The sequence below is a fragment of the Rhinatrema bivittatum genome, chromosome 4 (assembly GCF_901001135.1).
Source record: "Rhinatrema bivittatum chromosome 4, aRhiBiv1.1, whole genome shotgun sequence".
Taxonomy (NCBI): domain Eukaryota; kingdom Metazoa; phylum Chordata; class Amphibia; order Gymnophiona; family Rhinatrematidae; genus Rhinatrema; species Rhinatrema bivittatum.
The window spans coordinates 380,336,411-380,355,131 of record NC_042618.1 but is presented as its reverse complement, the minus strand read 5'-3'; the positions used below and the strand labels follow the sequence as shown (position 1 = coordinate 380,355,131).

The 18,721-nt window shown below is 46.1% G+C and overlaps 1 protein-coding gene across 3 annotated transcripts in view; it reads left to right on the top strand.

Annotated features, from left to right (window-relative positions):
- The window catches only part of TASOR (transcription activation suppressor), a 387,184-nt gene that overhangs the window by 146,624 nt on the left and 221,839 nt on the right, over positions 1-18,721 (top strand). The gene's annotated exons all lie outside the window — the stretch shown is intronic.

Sequence of the window (18,721 nt, the reverse complement as noted above, 5' to 3'; positions counted from 1 at the left end):
TTATTGTCTCTATTGGTAAGTTTGTCTGTTGGGTGGTGGTGGGCGGGGGGGAGAGTCCAATTTAGCATCCTGCTCTTTTGGACTTCCAGATATAACTGGAGCTGGAATCTGGCATTATGACTGTTTGCTACTGTCAGAGGATTTCACCCTCCATCTTCTTTTTAAATCAATCTCTGCTGGGGATGATATTGATTCATAAATATTTAGGAGCGAAATGTCTTTTCACCAGTTTTGGTTTAATTTTTGTCACTTTATGCTTACTGGTTTACACTGTAGTAAATATATTTTTTAAATAACATTTGGCGCTTGGAGTATTATCCCAGGACAAGCAGGATGATAGTCCTCACATCTGGGTGATGTCACTGGAAGGAAGCTCTATCATGGAAAACTTTGTCAAAGTTTCTAGAAACTTTTGACTGGCACACTAAACCCACTGAGCATGCCCAGCCCATTATCCTTCTAGCCACAGGGGTCTCCCTTCAGTCTCTCTTTTTTTTTCTGCGCTGTAGTTTGCCTCGCAGTTAAGAGCCCTGTGTGATTTCTCACACAATTTTCCTCACGGAAAAAAATATCAATAATTCTTCAAAAAAATATCCCCTCATAGGGGTCTCCCGTTTAAAAATCATTTTTCTCTGGTTCGGTGAGTAAAAAGTCTACTTGCGGTCGATACTGTTCTCGCAGGCCATCGGCTGTCAGGCCTCAACTTTTCGTTGTCATGGCAATGGGGTTTAAAAAGTGCCCAAACTGCCCTTGTACTATGTCTAAAACTGACCTCCATGACGAGTGTGTCTTATGCCTTGGCGTAGGACATAATGTTCTTGTCCTAAATGCACTGAAATGACTGCGAAAGGTAGGTGGGCCTGCCTGGAAAAAAAGGAAACTGTTTAAAATACAATTACTTCCATCGACATCGACTCAATCTTCACCAGCAGGGGTATCCAAAAAAGTGATGATAAAGACCCACCGGGTACACGAAGACAGTGGTGACCACCCGTCTCAGACACCTCAAAGTCATCAACCAAATCTCCCTTGGCGCTAGAGAAAAAAACCAAGCACCGAGAAAAGCATGGATGGGAATCCACGCCCGGTGCCGGCTCTGAGTCTGGAGCGGGTTCAGTGGCTATTGAGCTGCCCCCAAAGAGGATGAGGTTAGAGGAGCCAACTATGCCCTCGACACCGGAACATTTGAGGCGATCCCAACCGATATCTGTACCTGGTACTGCGCACCACCAGGGATCTGTGGTGGAGCCAGTTCCACCTACTCTGCCACCCCTTATAGTTGCTCTGTCTTCAGCTATATGGGAGGAACTGGACGGATTTATCTGCCAGGCAATCATCGAGGCCCTCTGAGAATTACATCCACTGATGCCGGTTCCCATACCAGCACCGATGCCGGAGCGTTTGATTCTCACACCATTACTCACTAAACTCAATACGTTGATCAGTGCCCTACCGACGCAGCCTGGGCCACCGATGCCAAAGGAACAGATACAGCATCCGAAAGACCCCATACCCATTCCCGGGTCTTCGGATGAAGAAGGCACCGACTCGGATCCACAGTCAGCGATCCCTCAGCCGATGCCGGGATAGAGATGTCCGAGTTTTCCCTTTGTACCTATTGGAAACAGGATGCTGGGCTTGATGGACCCTTGGTCTGACCCAGCATGGCAATTTTGTATGTTCTTATGCCACCGAAGGATCCATCGATGATTGTACGTCCTTCGCCATGCTTCATTCCTCCTTCAAGTCCTCATCCACATACCTTGTCAGATACCTGGGAAGATGTAGGTACTGATTCTTCTACTGAAGTTATCTTGTCAGATCCATCTCCACCAGAGGAAAGGAGAAAGTCACCTATCCTTTTCAAGCTTCATAAGGGAAATGTCAGAAACCATCCCTTTTCAACTAGTAACAGAGGAAGATACAAGGCAGAGGACACTGGAGGTCCTCCAATTCGTGGACGCTCCAAAAGAGATAGTGGCTGTACCAGTACACGAAGTACTAGTTGACTTGCAGCGTCGACTATGGGAACATCCCTGCACTGTTCCTCCGGTAAACAGAAGAACAGATGCTACTTATTTGTTACAACACATACAAGGTTTACAAAAACCTCAACTCCCACATCAATCTATTGTGGTAGTCAGCACAAAAGAAATCGAAAATGATTCATCCACATTCATCAACTCCTGGAAAAGAGCAAACGTTTTTGGACAACTTGGGATGCAAAATGTTCCAAGGATCCATGCTCTTATCAAGAATTGCCTCATATCAACTGTACATGACGCAACACCAAAGAAACCTGTGGAAACAGGCTCAAGAACTAGCAGAAACCTTTCCACAGCAACATCAAGATGCCCTCAATACCGTCAAAATAAAGGCCTTGAGACTGGCAAGCATGAGGTACGTGCACCCTACGACTCGTTCGAAACAGCCTTCAGAATGGCAGCAATCGGCATCAGTGCCAGAAGATGGGCATGGTTAAAAGCATCGGACCTCAGGCCTGAGGTCCAAGATAAACTGGCTGACTTACTCTGCACTGGCGAAAACTTATTTGGAGAAAAAGTGCAAGATGCAGTAGCACAACTTAAAGATCACAATGAAACACTGCGTCAGCTGTCCATGATCACAGCAGAAACCCATTCTTCGGCAAGACACTCGTTTAGGACCGACCACGTAGGTATTATCCACCCGCTCCTCGTGGAAGAACTACTTAACCAACCCAGAGAGGACATCTAGGCAACCAAAAACATCCACACCTCAGCTTCTTTCACAACAGGCCAAGCATCTGGGTTTTGAAGAACTCCCAGAGAACAGCAGCCCCTCCAAAAAGCCAATTCAAAATTTACCAGTTGGAGACCGGGTTCAACATTTTCTACCCAATTTGATAAGCGTCACCACAAATCAATGGGTACTTTCTATTATAACATAGAAATGACGGCAGAAAAAGACCAATCTGCCCATCTAGTCTGCCCAGCAAGCTTCCACACTTATTTTCCCATACTTATCCGTTTCATCAACCACCAAGTTCAGGGCCTTGTTTGTAACTGATACCATATTCCAACCTCAAACCTCTCCAGATTTTGCAGAATTCGGCAGCCCGAATTCTGACAGGAACAAAGAGAAATGATCACATAATGCCCATATTGATTTCACTACACTGGCTTCCAATTAAAGCACGAATTGAACACAAATCCATGACCATCATACATAAAATACTAAACAATGAACATCAAGGACTAATTGGCTTAAACATAACCCCCCAGAATCCTCAAAGAAACCTACGCGCAAACAACTCAGGACGTTTAAATATCCCCCCCATCAGAGATGCTCATTTGACAACAACCAGAGAGAGCTTTTTCCATTGCCTCCCCTAAATTTCGGAACTCCCTCCCAAAAGATTTGAGAACCCAACCTAACCTCAAAACTTTCAAAAAAGACCTAAAAACATGGCTGTTTCACAAAGTCTACATTGACATTCAAACTTCTGATCATCATAACACCCAATGGAACTTTCAACCAAATCCACAAAATAACTTGTCTCCAAACAGCACCAAACAAACCCTCCTCTCTTAAAAATGATTCTTTTCTGGACTAGAAATGATTAATCTTTTATTTAATATGCATCCTGTTATACCTTTTTCACAATTGTTAAGAGAATCACATTTTGAAACTTGTAAACCGTTGTGATGGCTTCACCGAATGACAGTATATAAAACGCAACAAATAAATAAATTCAAATTTCCTGCCGTCCCCTGTCATTGGTGCAGAGTAATGTTGGAGTTGCATAAGGCTTACTGGTTAAGGGTAGTAACCGCTGCATTGAGCAAGTTACTCCGATGCTTGTTTAACCAGACTGCACAGATCAATGCCTTGGGTGTTGTCTGAATGTAAATCCTGTTTTCCACATTTTCCCCTGCCGTTGAAACAGAGAGCAACACTGTATATGCATTCAAAGTGATGTATCAGGCTTAATTGGTTTAGGGTAGTAACCATCATAAAAAGCAAGCTACCCCCACGCTTATTTGTTTACCCAGATTGTGAAGTTCAGTCCTTGTTGGTTGTTGTCTGAATGCAAGTCCTCTTTTCCACATTTACCCTTGCTGTTGAAGCAGAGAGCAATGTTGGGGTTGCATTAACCGTGCGAAGGCTTATTGAGTAAGGGTAGTAATCACCAGGTAGTAGCTACCATTCCAGCAAGCCACCCCCATGGCTCTACTCTTCATTCCCATCCTCTAGCCTTTATGGATCCACAGTGTTTATCCCAAGCCCCTTTGAAATCCTTCACAGTTTTAGTCTTCACCACTTCCTCCGGAAGGGCATTCCAGGCATCCACCACCCTTTCCATGAAGAAATACTTCTGGACATTGGTTCTGAGTCTTCCTCCCTGGAGCTTCAAATCATGGCCCTAGTTCTTCTGAATTTTATTTTTCCAACGTAAAAGGTTTGTTGTTGACCATGGATCATTAAAACCTTTCAAGTATCTGAAAGTCTGTATCATATCACCCCTGCTCCTCCTCTCCTCCAGGGTGTACATATTTAGGTTCTTCAACCTCTCCTCATAATTCATATTATGTAGACAATCCACCTTTTTGGTCACACTTCTCTGGACCGCTTCCATCCTATCTCTGTTCTTTTGGAGATACGGTCTCCAGAACTGAACACAGTACTCCACTGAGGCCTCACTGAGGCCCTGTACAAGTGGATCATTACTTCCTTTCTCTTACTAGATATTCCTCTCTCTATGCAGCCCAGCATTCTTCTGGCTTTAGCTATCGCCTTGTCACATAGTGTCTAACGATCTGAAGTCTGTGAAACAATCACCCCAAGGTCTCTCTCCTGCTCCATGCACATCAGCTCTTCACCCCCCATCAAATACAGTTCTTTCGGATTTCCACACCCCATAAGCATGACTCTGCACTTCTTGGCATTGAATCTCAGCTGCCATATCTTCGACCCAGCTTCCTTAAATCCTGTCTCATTCTCTCCACTCCTTCCGGTGTGACCACTCTGTTGCAGATTTTATTTATTTAAGGTTTTTATATACCGAAAAACGTTGGGAACATCTTCTCTGTTTACAGAAAAAAAACATAATGCAGCAACAGGCTTTACATGGAACATGGATACCCCTAGATTGATCACTCTGTGTTCCAACAGCCAGAAGAGACGTTGAAAATGTCTACTTGGATTACAGAAAAATGTAATGCAGTAACAGGCTTTACAATGAGCAAGTAGCACAGGGAGATAATTCTAAAGGGTATACAAAAACAAGAAGAGGAGTTATAAATTGAACGCATAGCAGGACAATGTGTAATAGTTCTAAACAATATTTAGATAGACAGGCAATGCTCTGGGTAAGAATAACAGAGCAATGTGCGAGGCGGAGGGGAAGGTGTAGTTGAATTTGAGGACGTTAAGTGAGAAGGGGGGGCAAAGGCTAAAGGATAGGGTGTGTAAGGCTAAAGGGGTATGCTATGAAAGGCGGGGGTGGGGAGCTAATAGTTATTTACTTGAAGGCTTGTTTGAATAGCCAGGTCTTGAAGTTCTGTTTACATTTCTTGGGGCATAGTTCCAGGCGAAGGCTGGGGGGCATGCTGTTCCAAAGAGTGGGACCTGCTATGGAGAGAGCACGGTCTGAGGTGGACGTAAGTTTTGTGAGTTTGTGAGAGGGTATGTGCAAGGTAGCCAGATGTTGGTTTCTGGTGAGTCTGCTAGAGGTACGAAATTGGAAGTGTTCGTTGAACCAGTGCATATTTTTGAAGTGTAAAGATTTATGGATGATGGTGAGGGACTTGTATAGTATCCGGGACGTGATTGGCAGCCAGTGTAGGTGTTTGAGTACAGGAGTGATATGGTCATTGTGGGCATTAGTGAGGATCTGGGCGGCTGCATTTTGAAGCATCTGAAGGGGTTGGATAGCGTTTTTGGGGAGGCCTAGTAAGATGGCGTTGCAATAGTCAAGTTTAGACAGAATGGTGGCTTGGAGAATAGTGCAGAAGTCTTTGAGATGAAGTAGGGGTTTGAGTTGTGTGGTGTTTTTTTAGTATGAAGTTTGAAGAAACAGTCTTTTAGAGTAGCGTTGATGAACTTTTTTTTTATTTTTATTTATTTTATTTATTTTTATAGTAGTGACAAAATCAACAAACAAGGTCAACCATACAACACCAATAGTCACATTTTCTTATACCCACAGGTGTATGTACATTTCGGACAGAAAAAACGTGTTCCACAAATGCTGACGTCCAGCCACACTCTTTTAGGCCAGAAAACAGCGATGGAAAAAACTCCAAAACTCTACATACATTTAAACAGTTCCCCAGTCCCTCCCCCCCCCCCCCCCCCCCCCCCCACCCCCCCCTCGGGACATCGGTCGTAAAAAGCAAAAATCCGAACAAGTAAGGTCTATAACCAGAAGAGAGATGCAGGAACTTAATCCCCCCTCAGTCTACCCTAACGGTAGATCATTGAGAAGTAAACTGCGCACAGCAGGGGAGACAGAATTTAAATATGTTTCCCAGCAATTCACAAAATGTACACAGGGTCGAAACCACTCAACCTTAGCAATATACTTATCCAGCAGACAAGTCTGATGTATTACATTTCGGAGCTGCGTTAAGGTTGGAGGGTCAGCTGCTATCCACTTCTGCATAATACATTTCTTCGCTAACAATATCACCAGGTGAAACCACCACCTCGTAGTTGGTTTAGTAAAAGTTATGCCTCGACTATCATCCCACAGAAAAACATTAAAATGAAACGCAAAGCGTAGGGCACATGTCTGTTGGAGATAAAGATGTACCTGCTGCCAAAAGGAGCTAACCTGAGGGCAGGACCAAAACTGGTGACCCAGGGTACCTCGGGGGGTACCACACTTTAAACAACAGCCCGGTCCACCTTTCCCCATCTTACTCGCTTGCGCAGGGGCCACATAGAATCTATGTAAAAATTTGAATTGCAGCTCCTGTAAAGGGAGTGGCACAGAGAAGAAAGTAGTTCGTGAGAAACACTGTCGGTAATAAGGGGTCGTGAGAGAGGTTCCCAATTCCCTGTTCCAGCCAGCTACCACCCTTTCCCACAAAGGAGAAACCCGGTGGGCCTCCAGCAGGTTATACCAAAAGGAGAGCCTATGTCGTGTGGGGTCAGCCATATCCAGGAAATCTGATAAAAACTCCCAAGCAGGATGGTGCGGATTTGGCAGGCGCAAGGCATGAATATAGTGTCGGACCTGTAAGTATGCATAAAAATGGACATTAGATAAGCCATATTGGGCTCGCAACTGGGAAAAGGAAAACATCTGATTTGAGTCATCAACCAGTTGCCAGACAGACTTAATGCCTTTCTCTTACCAATAGCCAAAGACCCTGTCCTGGATACCAGGCGGGAAATCTAAATTGCCCCATAAGGGCAAAAAATGGGTTAGTGCCCAGGGATACTTAAAACGCTGGCAAGCCCATCGCCATGCCACGTATGCAGGTCGAATTAACACGCTAGTCCGTAAGTGGGCCGGGAGCTGGCCCAAAGGTTTATGTAAGATATAGGCAAGACTCAAAGGGTATACCCTAGCTTACTCCACCCGTAAAGGAGTGTAGTAAGACGTTGTCATCAGCCAATCCGCAACATGACGCAATTGACAGGCGACACTATAGACTTTTAAATCAGGGAGTCCCCAACCACCCCCTTTCCTGGACAAACGAAGAGTTTGTAGGGCGATCCTTGGTTTTTTACCCTGCCATAAAAAGTTTCGTAGCTGAGAATCCTGGGCTTGTAAGTCACGCCTCGTCCATACAATGGGAAGAAGTTGCAGGACATACAACCACTTGGGGAAGACAAGCATTTTGTATAAAGCTATCCGCCCAACTAACGTGAGGGGAAGGTGAGCCCACCGAGCCAGCAAGTCTTGATGAACTTTTTAAAATTAAATTGATTGTCTAGGGTGACGCTGAGGCTACGGACATGGGGGGCCGAAGGTGATGGGAGATGGTGGTGTGTTGGGTATGGTTAGGTTGAGGTTTATATTGCCGGGTGAGATGACTAAGAGCTCAGTTTTAGCGGTGTTGAGGGCAATGTAGTTGTCAGCAAGGAGGGAGCTGATTGAAGCGAGGGCCGAGTCCCAGGTTGTCATGGCATTGGACAGTGTGTCAGAGATGGGTTTGAGGATCTGTACATCATCCGCATATACGAAGTGCGGAAGACCAAGATCTGATATTGAATAGAGTGAAGGAAAGTGAAGAGCCTTGGGGGACGCCTTGTGTCAGGTTATATGGTTTTGATTCACAGTTCCCAATTTTTACTCTCTATTGTCTATTGTTGAGGTATGAATGAAACCAGCAGTGAGGGGTGCCAGAGATGCCGATTTCTTGGAGGCGTTGTAATAAAATGTTGTGGTTAACAGAATCAAATGCGGAAGAAATATTCAATAAGGCAAGGATATATGATTGGCCTTTGTCTAGGGCTTTTAGTATGTAGTCTGAAAGTGAGATGAGGAGCCTTTCAGTGCAATGGTGTTTGTGGAACCCATATTGGGAGGGGAAGAGGATGTGGTTTTCATCTAGGTATTCCGTAAGTTGACGATTGATTATTTTCTCTAAGATTTTAGAAATAAAGGGTAGGTTGGAGATGGGGCGAAAGTTGGAAGGATCGTCAGGGCTAAGGGAGGGGTTTTTTTAAGAATAGGTTTTATGATGGCTTGTTTGAGTTGGCTTGGGACAGTTCCGAGTGATATGGATCTATTGATGAATTTGGAGAATAGGTTTAGAGATGATGATAGGGATAGTGAGTAGGGTTTTAGTAGGATGCACAGCAGGTTTAATTTTCTTCAGGATGGATTCAATTTCGATCGTTGTGTTCTCGAAGGGATTAAGTTTGGCCGACCTGTTGGAGAGTTGGGTATAGGAGGGTAAGATAGTGGCGATATCAGTGTTATTGGTTGCTTGGGTTTTAGGTGGAAAGGATGGAGCAGAGAAGCGTGACATGATTTTAAGTATCTTATTGTGGAAAAATAAGGCAAGGTTTTCAAGTTGGCTTTGTCATCTGTGCTAGGTGTGGAAGAGAGGGGGGTGCTTTCATTAAGTTGGACACAAATTTGAAAAGGGCTCGAGCGTTGAATTGGAGTTGATGGATTCTTTGGGAGAAAAAGTCTCTCTTGGTTTTGTCTATGGCCTCTCGGTAGATGTGGAGGTAGGTTCTGAATTTTGCTAGTTGGGCTGGTGTGGAATCTTTACGCCAGCTTTTTTCTAATTTACGTAGATTATGCTTCATGGTTTTGAGCTCCGGTGTGTACCAGGTCTTTTTTTTTTATTATTTGCTGGGTTGATTACTTGAGTTTGGGTGGGGCATACTTTGTTGGCAACTGTGCTGGTTAGGTGTGACCAGGAAGTGATCTTAGTATCATCCGCAAAAAGACAAACCTTACCTTCTATCCTGTCCGCAATGTCGCTCACAAAGATATTGAACAGGATTGGTCCTAACACCATGTTATGGTTTTGAGGTGTTTGAGTGGATTCTTGGGTACTCCGGAGATGGCTACTCCCACGGGGAGGAGCCCCGTGAGGAACCGCAATACTAGGCTAGACTCTATACACGCAGACACAGAATTTGTGTTTATTACACAGCTTAATGGTACTGTCCAGGGGGTGGCAGCAATGAAGTAACCCAGTAGAGTAGTCAGGGGTCCTTGGCAGAGGAGACCCGTCCCACACTCCAATGATGGTAGGCTGCGCTGGGTAGAAGAGAGAGTCCCAGATGTAGACTCGCAGCGCTTAAGCTGGCGGTGAGACAAGCTGACAAGGTTAATTTACTCACTGAATAGATAGCTGTATTTGAAGATCCTGATAGGCAGAAGTAGCTGGTTGCAGGCACCAAGGCAGGGAGAGCAGGCCCCAGAGGAGCGGGTACCCACGTTTGAGGAGAATGGCCCCGGAGGGCAGAGGGAAGGAAGGAAGCGGCAGAGCAGCTTAGACCGGAGGCAAATCCAATCCTTGCTATCTGTTTGTTAGCAAACGAAGGGCAGGCTAAATACCCGGATGGGACGTCACTTGGAGGGGCCGCCCCCAAGATTCCCGCCATGACGTGGATAAAGACATAGGTGGCGTGCACGCGCGCACCCTAGGAGGCCCTCAGGAGAAACATGGCGAACACAGTTGCTGTTCTGGGAACGCCGGAGAGAGCGGCATGATGACACGGCAGCAGCCATCTTCCCAAGGCTAGTGGAGAGAGAAGGAAGAAAGATGAGGCACAGAGGTCGAAGCCGTCTGAGACCGGACGCAACACACCAATCTTTGCGGCACTCTGCTTAACACCGCTCTCTCTTCAGAGTAAGTTCCATTTACCATCACACATTGTCTTCTGTCTGTCAACCAGTTTGCAATCTAGGCCACCACCTTGGCGCTCACTTCTAAGCTTCTCATTTTATTCACAAGCCTCCTGTGAGGGACTGTATCAAAAGCTTTGCTGAAATCTAAGTAGATGACATCGAGTGCTCTTCCTCAATCTAATTCCCTCGTCACCCAGTCAAAAACGTCAATCAGATTTGTCTGACAGGACCTTCCCCTGGTGAATCTATGCTACCTCTGGTCCAGCAATTCTTCTGACTGTAGCTAGTTCACTATTCTTTCTTTCAGCAGCAACTCCATTACTTTTCCCACCACCGAGGTGAGGCTAACCGGCCTGTAGCTTCCAGCCTCCTCTCTGCTCCCGCTCTTGTGGAGCGGGACCACCACTGCTCTTCTCCAATCACTCAGCACCACTCCCATTTCTAGGGATCTATTGAACAGGTTACGCAGTGGGCCCGCCAGCACTCCCCTCCCTCAGTATCCTGGGATGAACCTCTTCAGGTCCCATGGCTTTGTCCACTTTTAGTTTTCCTAGCTCTTCCCATACATTCTCTTCTGTAAATGGAGTTACATCTACTCCACTCCCCTCTAGTTTCTTGTTAACTAGCGACAGTCCTTCTCCAAGGTCCTCTTTAGTGAACACCGAACTGCAGTATTAGTTTAATATTTCTGCCATTCTTCTTCTCTCTCCACACATTGATCTTTTTCACCTTTCAGTTTCACTATACCACTTTGAACTTTTCTCCTTTCTCTGATGTATCTGAAAATTGTTTTGTCAGCTGTCATTACCTCTTTGGCAATCCTTTCTTCCGCTTGACTTTTTGCCATCTTGATTACTTTCTTTGTCTCACTCAGTTCCACCAGATATTCTTCCTTGTGCCTCCTCCCTTTGGAATCCTTTATATTTCTTGAAGGCTGTTCTTTTTAGCTTTTATTTTGTCAGCCACCTCCTTTGAGAACCAGATAGGTTCATTTTTATTTTTATTTTCTTTACTTTTCTAACATATAGATTAGTTGCCTTGGTAATTGCACCTTTTAGTTTGGTCCATTGTTGTTCCACATCTCTCTTGTTCTCTCAGCCTTCTAGTTCTTCCTCCAGGTACTTCCCCATTTCATCTAAATCTGTGTTTTTGAACTGCAAAACTCGGGTCTTCGTGCTTCTTCTATGTATCCTATTTGTGATATGAAACCATACCGTTTGATCACTGGTGCTGAGGTGGGCTCCCACCTGGACATTAGAGACATTATCTCCATTAGTGAGCACTAAATCAAATATAGCTCCCTCCCTCATGGGTTCCATTACCATTTCTTTGAACAGAGCCCCTTGTAGGGCATCTACTATCTCTCTACTATTGTTAGATTCTGCAGAAGGGATTCTCCAGTCTACATCCGGCAGATTAAAATATCCATCGATCACCACTTCTCCCTTCTTTCCCATCTTTTGGATGTCTTCAACCAGATCTCTGTCAAGCGTTTCCATTTAATTTGGAAGCCTGTAAAACACTCCAATAAAAATGGATGCCCCATTCATCTTTTTTTAGGTCGGCCCATAGTGCTTCTTTGCCCCATCTTCCTTGAAGCTCAGATGCTTGGATATTGTTTCTGACATAAAGAGCCATTCCTCCCCCTTTCCTGTCCTCTGTCCTTCCTTAATAAGTTATAGCCAGGTATTACCATATCGCAATCATGTGATTCCATGAACCATGTCTCCATGACAGCCACAAGGTTACCATTTAAATTTTCTCACGGTACCCAGAGATATCCCCACCCAACTCACTGTGCAAAGATCACACTTCTCTTCTAGAGTCAGAATTATCCACCCTCCTGAGAAGCAGGGCCGTGGAACCTGTTCCCCGACCTCAGCAGGGCAGAGGATTCTACTCCCGCTATTTCTTCATTCCAAAGAAAAGAGGAGGTCTCCGCCCCATCTTAGAACTTCGCAATCTCAACAAATTTCTACAAAAAGAAAAATTCAGAATGGTGTCCTTGGGTACCATACTTCCCCTTTTACAAACAGGAGATTGGCTCTGTTCTCTGGCTCTTCAAGACGCTTACGCTCACATTCCAGTATTCCCACTTCACTGCAAGTACCTGTGCTTCATAGTGGTAAATCAACATTTTTAGTACCAGGTCCTGCCTTTCGGACTTGCCTTGGCACCCCGTGTATTTACAAAGTGCCTAGCAGTGGCTGCGGCACATCTACGCAAGAAAAGCATACACGTCTTTCCTTACCTGGACGACTGGGTCATCAGGAGCCAATCCAAGCAAGGAGCTCTCAAGCTCACTATCAATCTGCTTCACTCATTGGGATTTCTCATCAACTACCAAAAATCCCAGCTGACTCCATCTCGCCTCCTGCATTTCATCGGAGCAGAGTTGGATACCACCATAGCAAAGGCCTTCCTGCCCAGTGACTGTGCAGACACACTCTCCAGGCTAGCTGCATCTCTCTGCACGAGAGCAAAACTGCTTCAGCCCATCAATTCCTAACACTGCTGGGCCACATGGCTTCCACGGTCCACGTAACTCCTATTGCCAGATTAGCCATGAGAATAACACAATGGACTTTGAGATCACAGTGGCTCCAAGCCTTTCAACCACTGTAATCTCCAATTCAAATAACCCACCAGTTACGTTTCTCTCTCCTCTGGTGGATGAACACGAACAGCTTGCTCATAGGCCTATCCTACCAGCAACCAGTTCTGCAAGTAACCTTAACCACAGATGCATCCACCTTCGGTTGGGGAGTGCATGTGGGCAAACTTCAAACTCAAGGTACTTGAACAAAACTCGAAGCAACATTTCAAATCAACTTCCTGGAGCTTCGAGCTATATGTTAGGTTCTAAATGCGTTAAAGGACTGCCTTTCACACAAGACTGTTCTAATACAAACAGACAACACAGTTGCCATGTGGTACCTGGACAAACAAGGAGGCATGGGCCCTTATCTCCTCTGCCAAGAAGCCATGCAGTTTTGGGCTTGGGCCCTAACACATTCCATATTTCTCCGGGCCACTTATCTAGCAGGCATGCACAACGTGGTTGCAGATCACCTCAGTCGTCAGTTCCATCCCCACGAGTGGTCCCTAGATCTTGTAGTAACAACCAGGATATTTCAATGCTGGGGTCAACCAACAATAGACCTCTTTGCATCTGAACTGAATCACAAAGTGGACAGTTTCTGCTCCCTACACAAGCAGAGAAGTCAGTTAGCCATGGTCATCTTTGCTCGTCCCTGGAACTGTGGCCTCCTATATGCGTAATTCCCGATACCGCTGATAAGCCAAAGCTCTAATGAAGCTACAACAGGACAAGGGGTCAATGATACTCACAGCCCTGTACTGGCCTTGACAAGTATGGTTTTCCATACTTCTCGCGCTCTCGATCAGGGAACCAATTCGCTTGGGCACAGCGCCCACTCTCATAACTCAGAACCAAGGCATGTTATGCATTCCAAAACTTCAGACCCTGTCCCTCACAGCCTGGATGTTGAAAGCTTGATTCTGCAATCGCTCAGCCTTCCAACTAATGTTTCTCAAGTGCTTGTGGCTTCACAAAAGCCTTCTACAAGGAAATCTTATCATTGTAAGTGGGAAAAGATTTACCATGTGGTGCACGCAGAAATGTATCGACCCTTTTTCCTGCCCCACACCATCTCTCTTAGACTATCTCTGGCACCTTTCAGACTCTGGTCTCCAGACTTCGGTGAGGGTACACCTGAGTGCCATCTCAGCTTACCACAAAGGAGTAGGGGATGCCCTGATAACAGCGCAACCCCTTGTGAGTAGGTTTGAGGGGTTTAATTCAACTTAACCCCCCTCCACGGCCACCAGTCACTGAATGGGACCTTAACGTAGTACTAACGAGGCTCATGCGTTCCCCATTTGAGCCCATGGATTCCTGCGATGTTACATTTCTTACATGGAAGGTTCTCTTCCTAGTAGCCATTACCTCTGCTGGAAGGGTTAGTGAGTTGCAAGCACTTGTCACATACTCACCCTATACCAGGTTCCTACATGACCGAGTGGTCCACCCTAAATTCTTTCCCAAGGTGGTTACTGACTTTCACTTGAATCAGTCTATTGTCTTGCCCACTTTCTTCCCAAAGCCTCACTCTGACCAGGGCGACATAGTTTTACACACCTTGGACTGTAAACATGCACTTGCATATTACCTGGACCACACTGCAGTCCATAGGAAATTAACCCAGCTCTTTGTTTCCTTTGACAAAAACAAACCTGGTGTAGAGGTGGGCAAACAAACTCTCTCCAACTGGCTAGCAGATTGTATAGAATTCTGCTATGAAAAAGCAGGCCTTACTCTCCAGGGATGAATAAAGGCGCACTCAGTAAGAGCACTGGCAACCTCAGTAGTACACTACTGTTCAGTGCCGATTACGGCGATTTGTAAGGCTGCAACATGGAGTTCTCTTCACACATTTGCAGCCCATTATTGCTTGGAAAGGAAGGATGACAAGATTCAGCCTTTGGACAATCTGTCTTAAAGAATTTATTTCCAGTAAAATCTCAACTCCTTCCACATCCAACCTGCTGTGATTTCAGGCTGCCTCATTTTTCCCAACAGTACACCAGTTGTTGTGCCTGTTCCACAAGTTGTATGCTGTTGGTCTAAAACAAATATGACTCAGCCTGTAGCTTGCTAATCACCCATATGTGAGGACTATCATCCTGCTTGTCCCGGGATAAAGCGGAGTTACTTACCTGTAACAGGTGTTATCCCAGGACAGCAGGATGTAGTCCTCACGAAACCCACCCGCCACCCTGTGGAGTTGGCTCTGAAACGTTTTATTTTATTTTTCTCTCGTACTTACTGCTACAAACGAGATTGAAGGGAGAACCCTGTGGCTTGAGGGATAATGGCAGGCTAGGCATGCTCAGTGGGCTCAGTGTGCCAGTCAAAAGTTTCTGGAAACTTTGACAGGAAGTTTTCTGTGATAGGGCTTCGCCCAGTAACGTCGCCCATATGCGAGGACTACATCCTGCTGTCCTGGGATAACACCTGTTACAGGGAAGCAACTGCTTTTTGGCTAGTCATTACAAATGGTGGTATGCCATTTAGCAAATTTGAAGAAATATAGGGTCCTCCTTTCAGGTCTTCTATTTTTTAATTTTTCAGTTTTATAATGGGGTGCTCCTGTTTTTTGATATGTACTTTTTATTTCTTCTGAAAGTACTTCCATTTATAGGTTTACTGCCAAGTTTTGTTGCACCTTTGAAAGTAATGCAGGCCCCCCCCCCCCCCCCCCCCCACCGATGTTCATACAGGACCTAAAATATCAAGTCCCTAGATTATGTTAATGCTCTTGTGGAGCTGCAGTGATTGAGCCCAGGCCTGTAGTAAACTGCTTATTCTACCATTAATATCTTTGTGGGGCTTGAGCTGTTTTAAAAAAAATAAATAAATAAAAATTCTGCTGTTGTCTTTTATGGGGTTAGGACTGACAGCCCATCCTGTAAAGAAACTGTCCTATAGCTGATGGTCTTATTGGGTCTCGAATGCCTTGGGAACTACTGCTGCTGCTTGCAGTAAATTAAAGTGAGCAGAGCCAGGGAAGGCAGAGAGGGGGGGGTGGTAAGGTAGAATCTTATTAAAGAATACTCAGGAGGTGGGTAGGTCTTGTCACATTTGATGCTTTGATGGAGGGCAGAGGCCCCAGTTTCCGGCTGCAGATTTTTCAAGATTTATTTAACTCTTTGTTAGAGGAAAAGGGATCTTGGTGATTGGGGCTGGGGAAAAAGGGATCTGGGAATGAGAAGGAGATAACAGAGGAAGGAAATGAAGAAATCTTATACAGGAGGGTTAGAGAGGTAAGGGATGGAGGACGACAAAGAGGAGAGCATGGTGGATTCAGGAAGGATAAGGAACTGGAATGATAGGGGAAGGTGGCAAGGAGAAGGGAAGATCAGGGATGGAGGTGGGATGAAAGGAAATATTGGGCATAGGGGTGGAAGAGAGGAAAAACTGGAATGGGATGAAGAAGGAGGAGAAGCCCATAGCTTCTGCCTTCCAAAGCCCCCTTTGATCTTCTCCCATTTTTACTTCCTTCCCCCACCTTATCCTCTCACTCATCTTGATCCTTTCCTTCACCCCTCTACAAATCTCTCACCCTGGCTCACTCCCCCCCCCCCCCCCAAAAAAAAACAAAACAAAAAAAACAAAACAAAAACCCCACAGTTCTCTCCCTCTGTCACTTTCCCACTTTACAAGCCCTTGATTTATCCTGGTTCAGTCTCTCCCTGTGCCCCCTGGATCTCCTCACTTACTAGTGCCTATCACTACAAAACATGCCAATGTTGACAGTGGCTGGCCTTGCAGCTCCTTTGGGGTATCCTCCCTCCTCCCCTGCTGGGGGCTCGTTCATCATGCTTTAAACCACGTGGTTCAGATTATGCCATTCAGGCCCTGGTAGGGTAGGAGGAGAGATGAGCTGGAGGCACTGCAAGTTTTTCGCAGTGATAGGAGCCAGTGAGTGAGGGGATACAGGTAGGGCGGAAAAAGTTGATTGTGCCATCCATTGCCACCAGTGTGTCTCTTCTGGAGCAGATGAATGGGGGAAAATATGCCATTCACTGCTACCGTTACTTTTGATTTGAGAGGGCAGCTTCAAACATATGTTATAAAATGTTCTCAGAACAAGCAGGATGGTAGTCCACACACATAGGTGACATCAGATGGAGCCCTGACACGGAAAAATTGTCAAAATTTCTAGAACTTTGAATTGGCACACTGAGCATGCCCTGAACCACACGTCCACATGGGGTCCCTCTTTAGTCTCTTTTTCCATGGAGCTCCAACGTCGTGGTTGGTGAGCTCTAATCTTGGCCTTTTCGGCCTGTTTTGGAAAACTTTCTCTTGCTGCTTTTTGCATTTTTTTTTTCATTGTTCGCCGCAGGGTCCCTCTCGATCCGTTCCCGATAGCGTTCCTAGTCGGGGTTTTCGTCATTTATCGGCAAGTCTCCTTTCGCAGTCTATTCTCCCATGGTGGCAGTGCTTAGATAGTGGGCGTTGATGGCTGACGGGCACCAATTTTAATTTTGCATCCCTTTCATTTTGTCCCGATGCCCTCTGTGCCTGAGGTCCATGTCCATTATGGATCCCCATAAGATGTGTCCTCTGCCTGGGGCCATCATATGACGTCTGGGGTTGCCGCTTAGTTGCACAAATGATCCCGAAAGGACGTAGTCTTCGGCTTGACAAGGTGGAACAGCTCTTTGGATCGATGAAGACCGAGCCATCGGCATCGATGGACCTTGTAGCCGCACTGATGGATACCATGTTATTGGCGGATAAGGGCTCAGAGACCAACCACTGTCTAGCTCCTCCAGGCTGAGGACGTTGGGGGCCTTGGCACAGACCAGGCCAAGCATTGAGGGAAGTGAAAGAAGCAGTGATACCGGTCCTAGTCGATTCACGGTGCATGGCATGGGGTTGCATTGGTGTGCACGCTCTGATGCCCTCGAAGTGATACAGTAGTGAAGAGTGCCAGTCCTCCATTGGTGCTGGGGGTCCACGACGTTATCTTCTGGTCCCGATGCCAGTCACCGATCACCTCGTGGATCTGAAGACGATCTGGCTACCCTTCCATCCTTCCAGTCATTGTTGGCATTGGCAACATTCGAGGAGGAGCGGGATTTGCGAGTCCAGCTGGTAGAACGGGTGATGAAAGGGCATCAGACCTATGACACCAATGCACTGGAGCCAGTACCATCCGCACTGGAGAAGCTCAGTGCGCTCATTGGTGCGTTACTGCCCCAGCTGGCTTCGGTTCCCATGATGGCGTGGGTGCTCATTGGGCACAGGAGCCTATATGAGCCATGTGGGCAATGAGCATGGTTCCCTAAAACACCATTCTCCCAGGAGTGTCCATCACTCTGTGGTCCTTCCCAGGGGGTGCTGAGCAATGGGTCCAAGAATGCCCGGTTCTCTTGGGAGTGAATTTGACCACAGACTGGTGGAGCAACTGATGCTTACTGAATCCAGCAACCTTCTGGATGAGGTAGACCCAGTCAGCTTTCTTGTTTATGGGAGGTACTGTGAGGGAGTGTTCTCATATCCTCAGCAGCAACTCTTAAAGATATCGTATACTGGGACTGCCACAATCTCCTTAGGAGGCTCGATGAACTGGAAGATCTCAAGCATTTTGTGCCTGTCATCTGTCAGTAACTGAAAAGGGATGGCTTCTTCCATCACCCTCACAAATCCTACGAAGGTTAAGTCCTCAGGTGGAGACTTCCTTCATTCTTCTGGAAAAGAAGAGTCTGATGGTCAGCCTTCATCCAGAGGTGCAGACACCAGCAGAGCTGGACAGAGGATTCTAGACGCCTCGGCATCTGTCGGCCTGGGTGGAGCTTTCTCCTCTGAGGAACCATTGG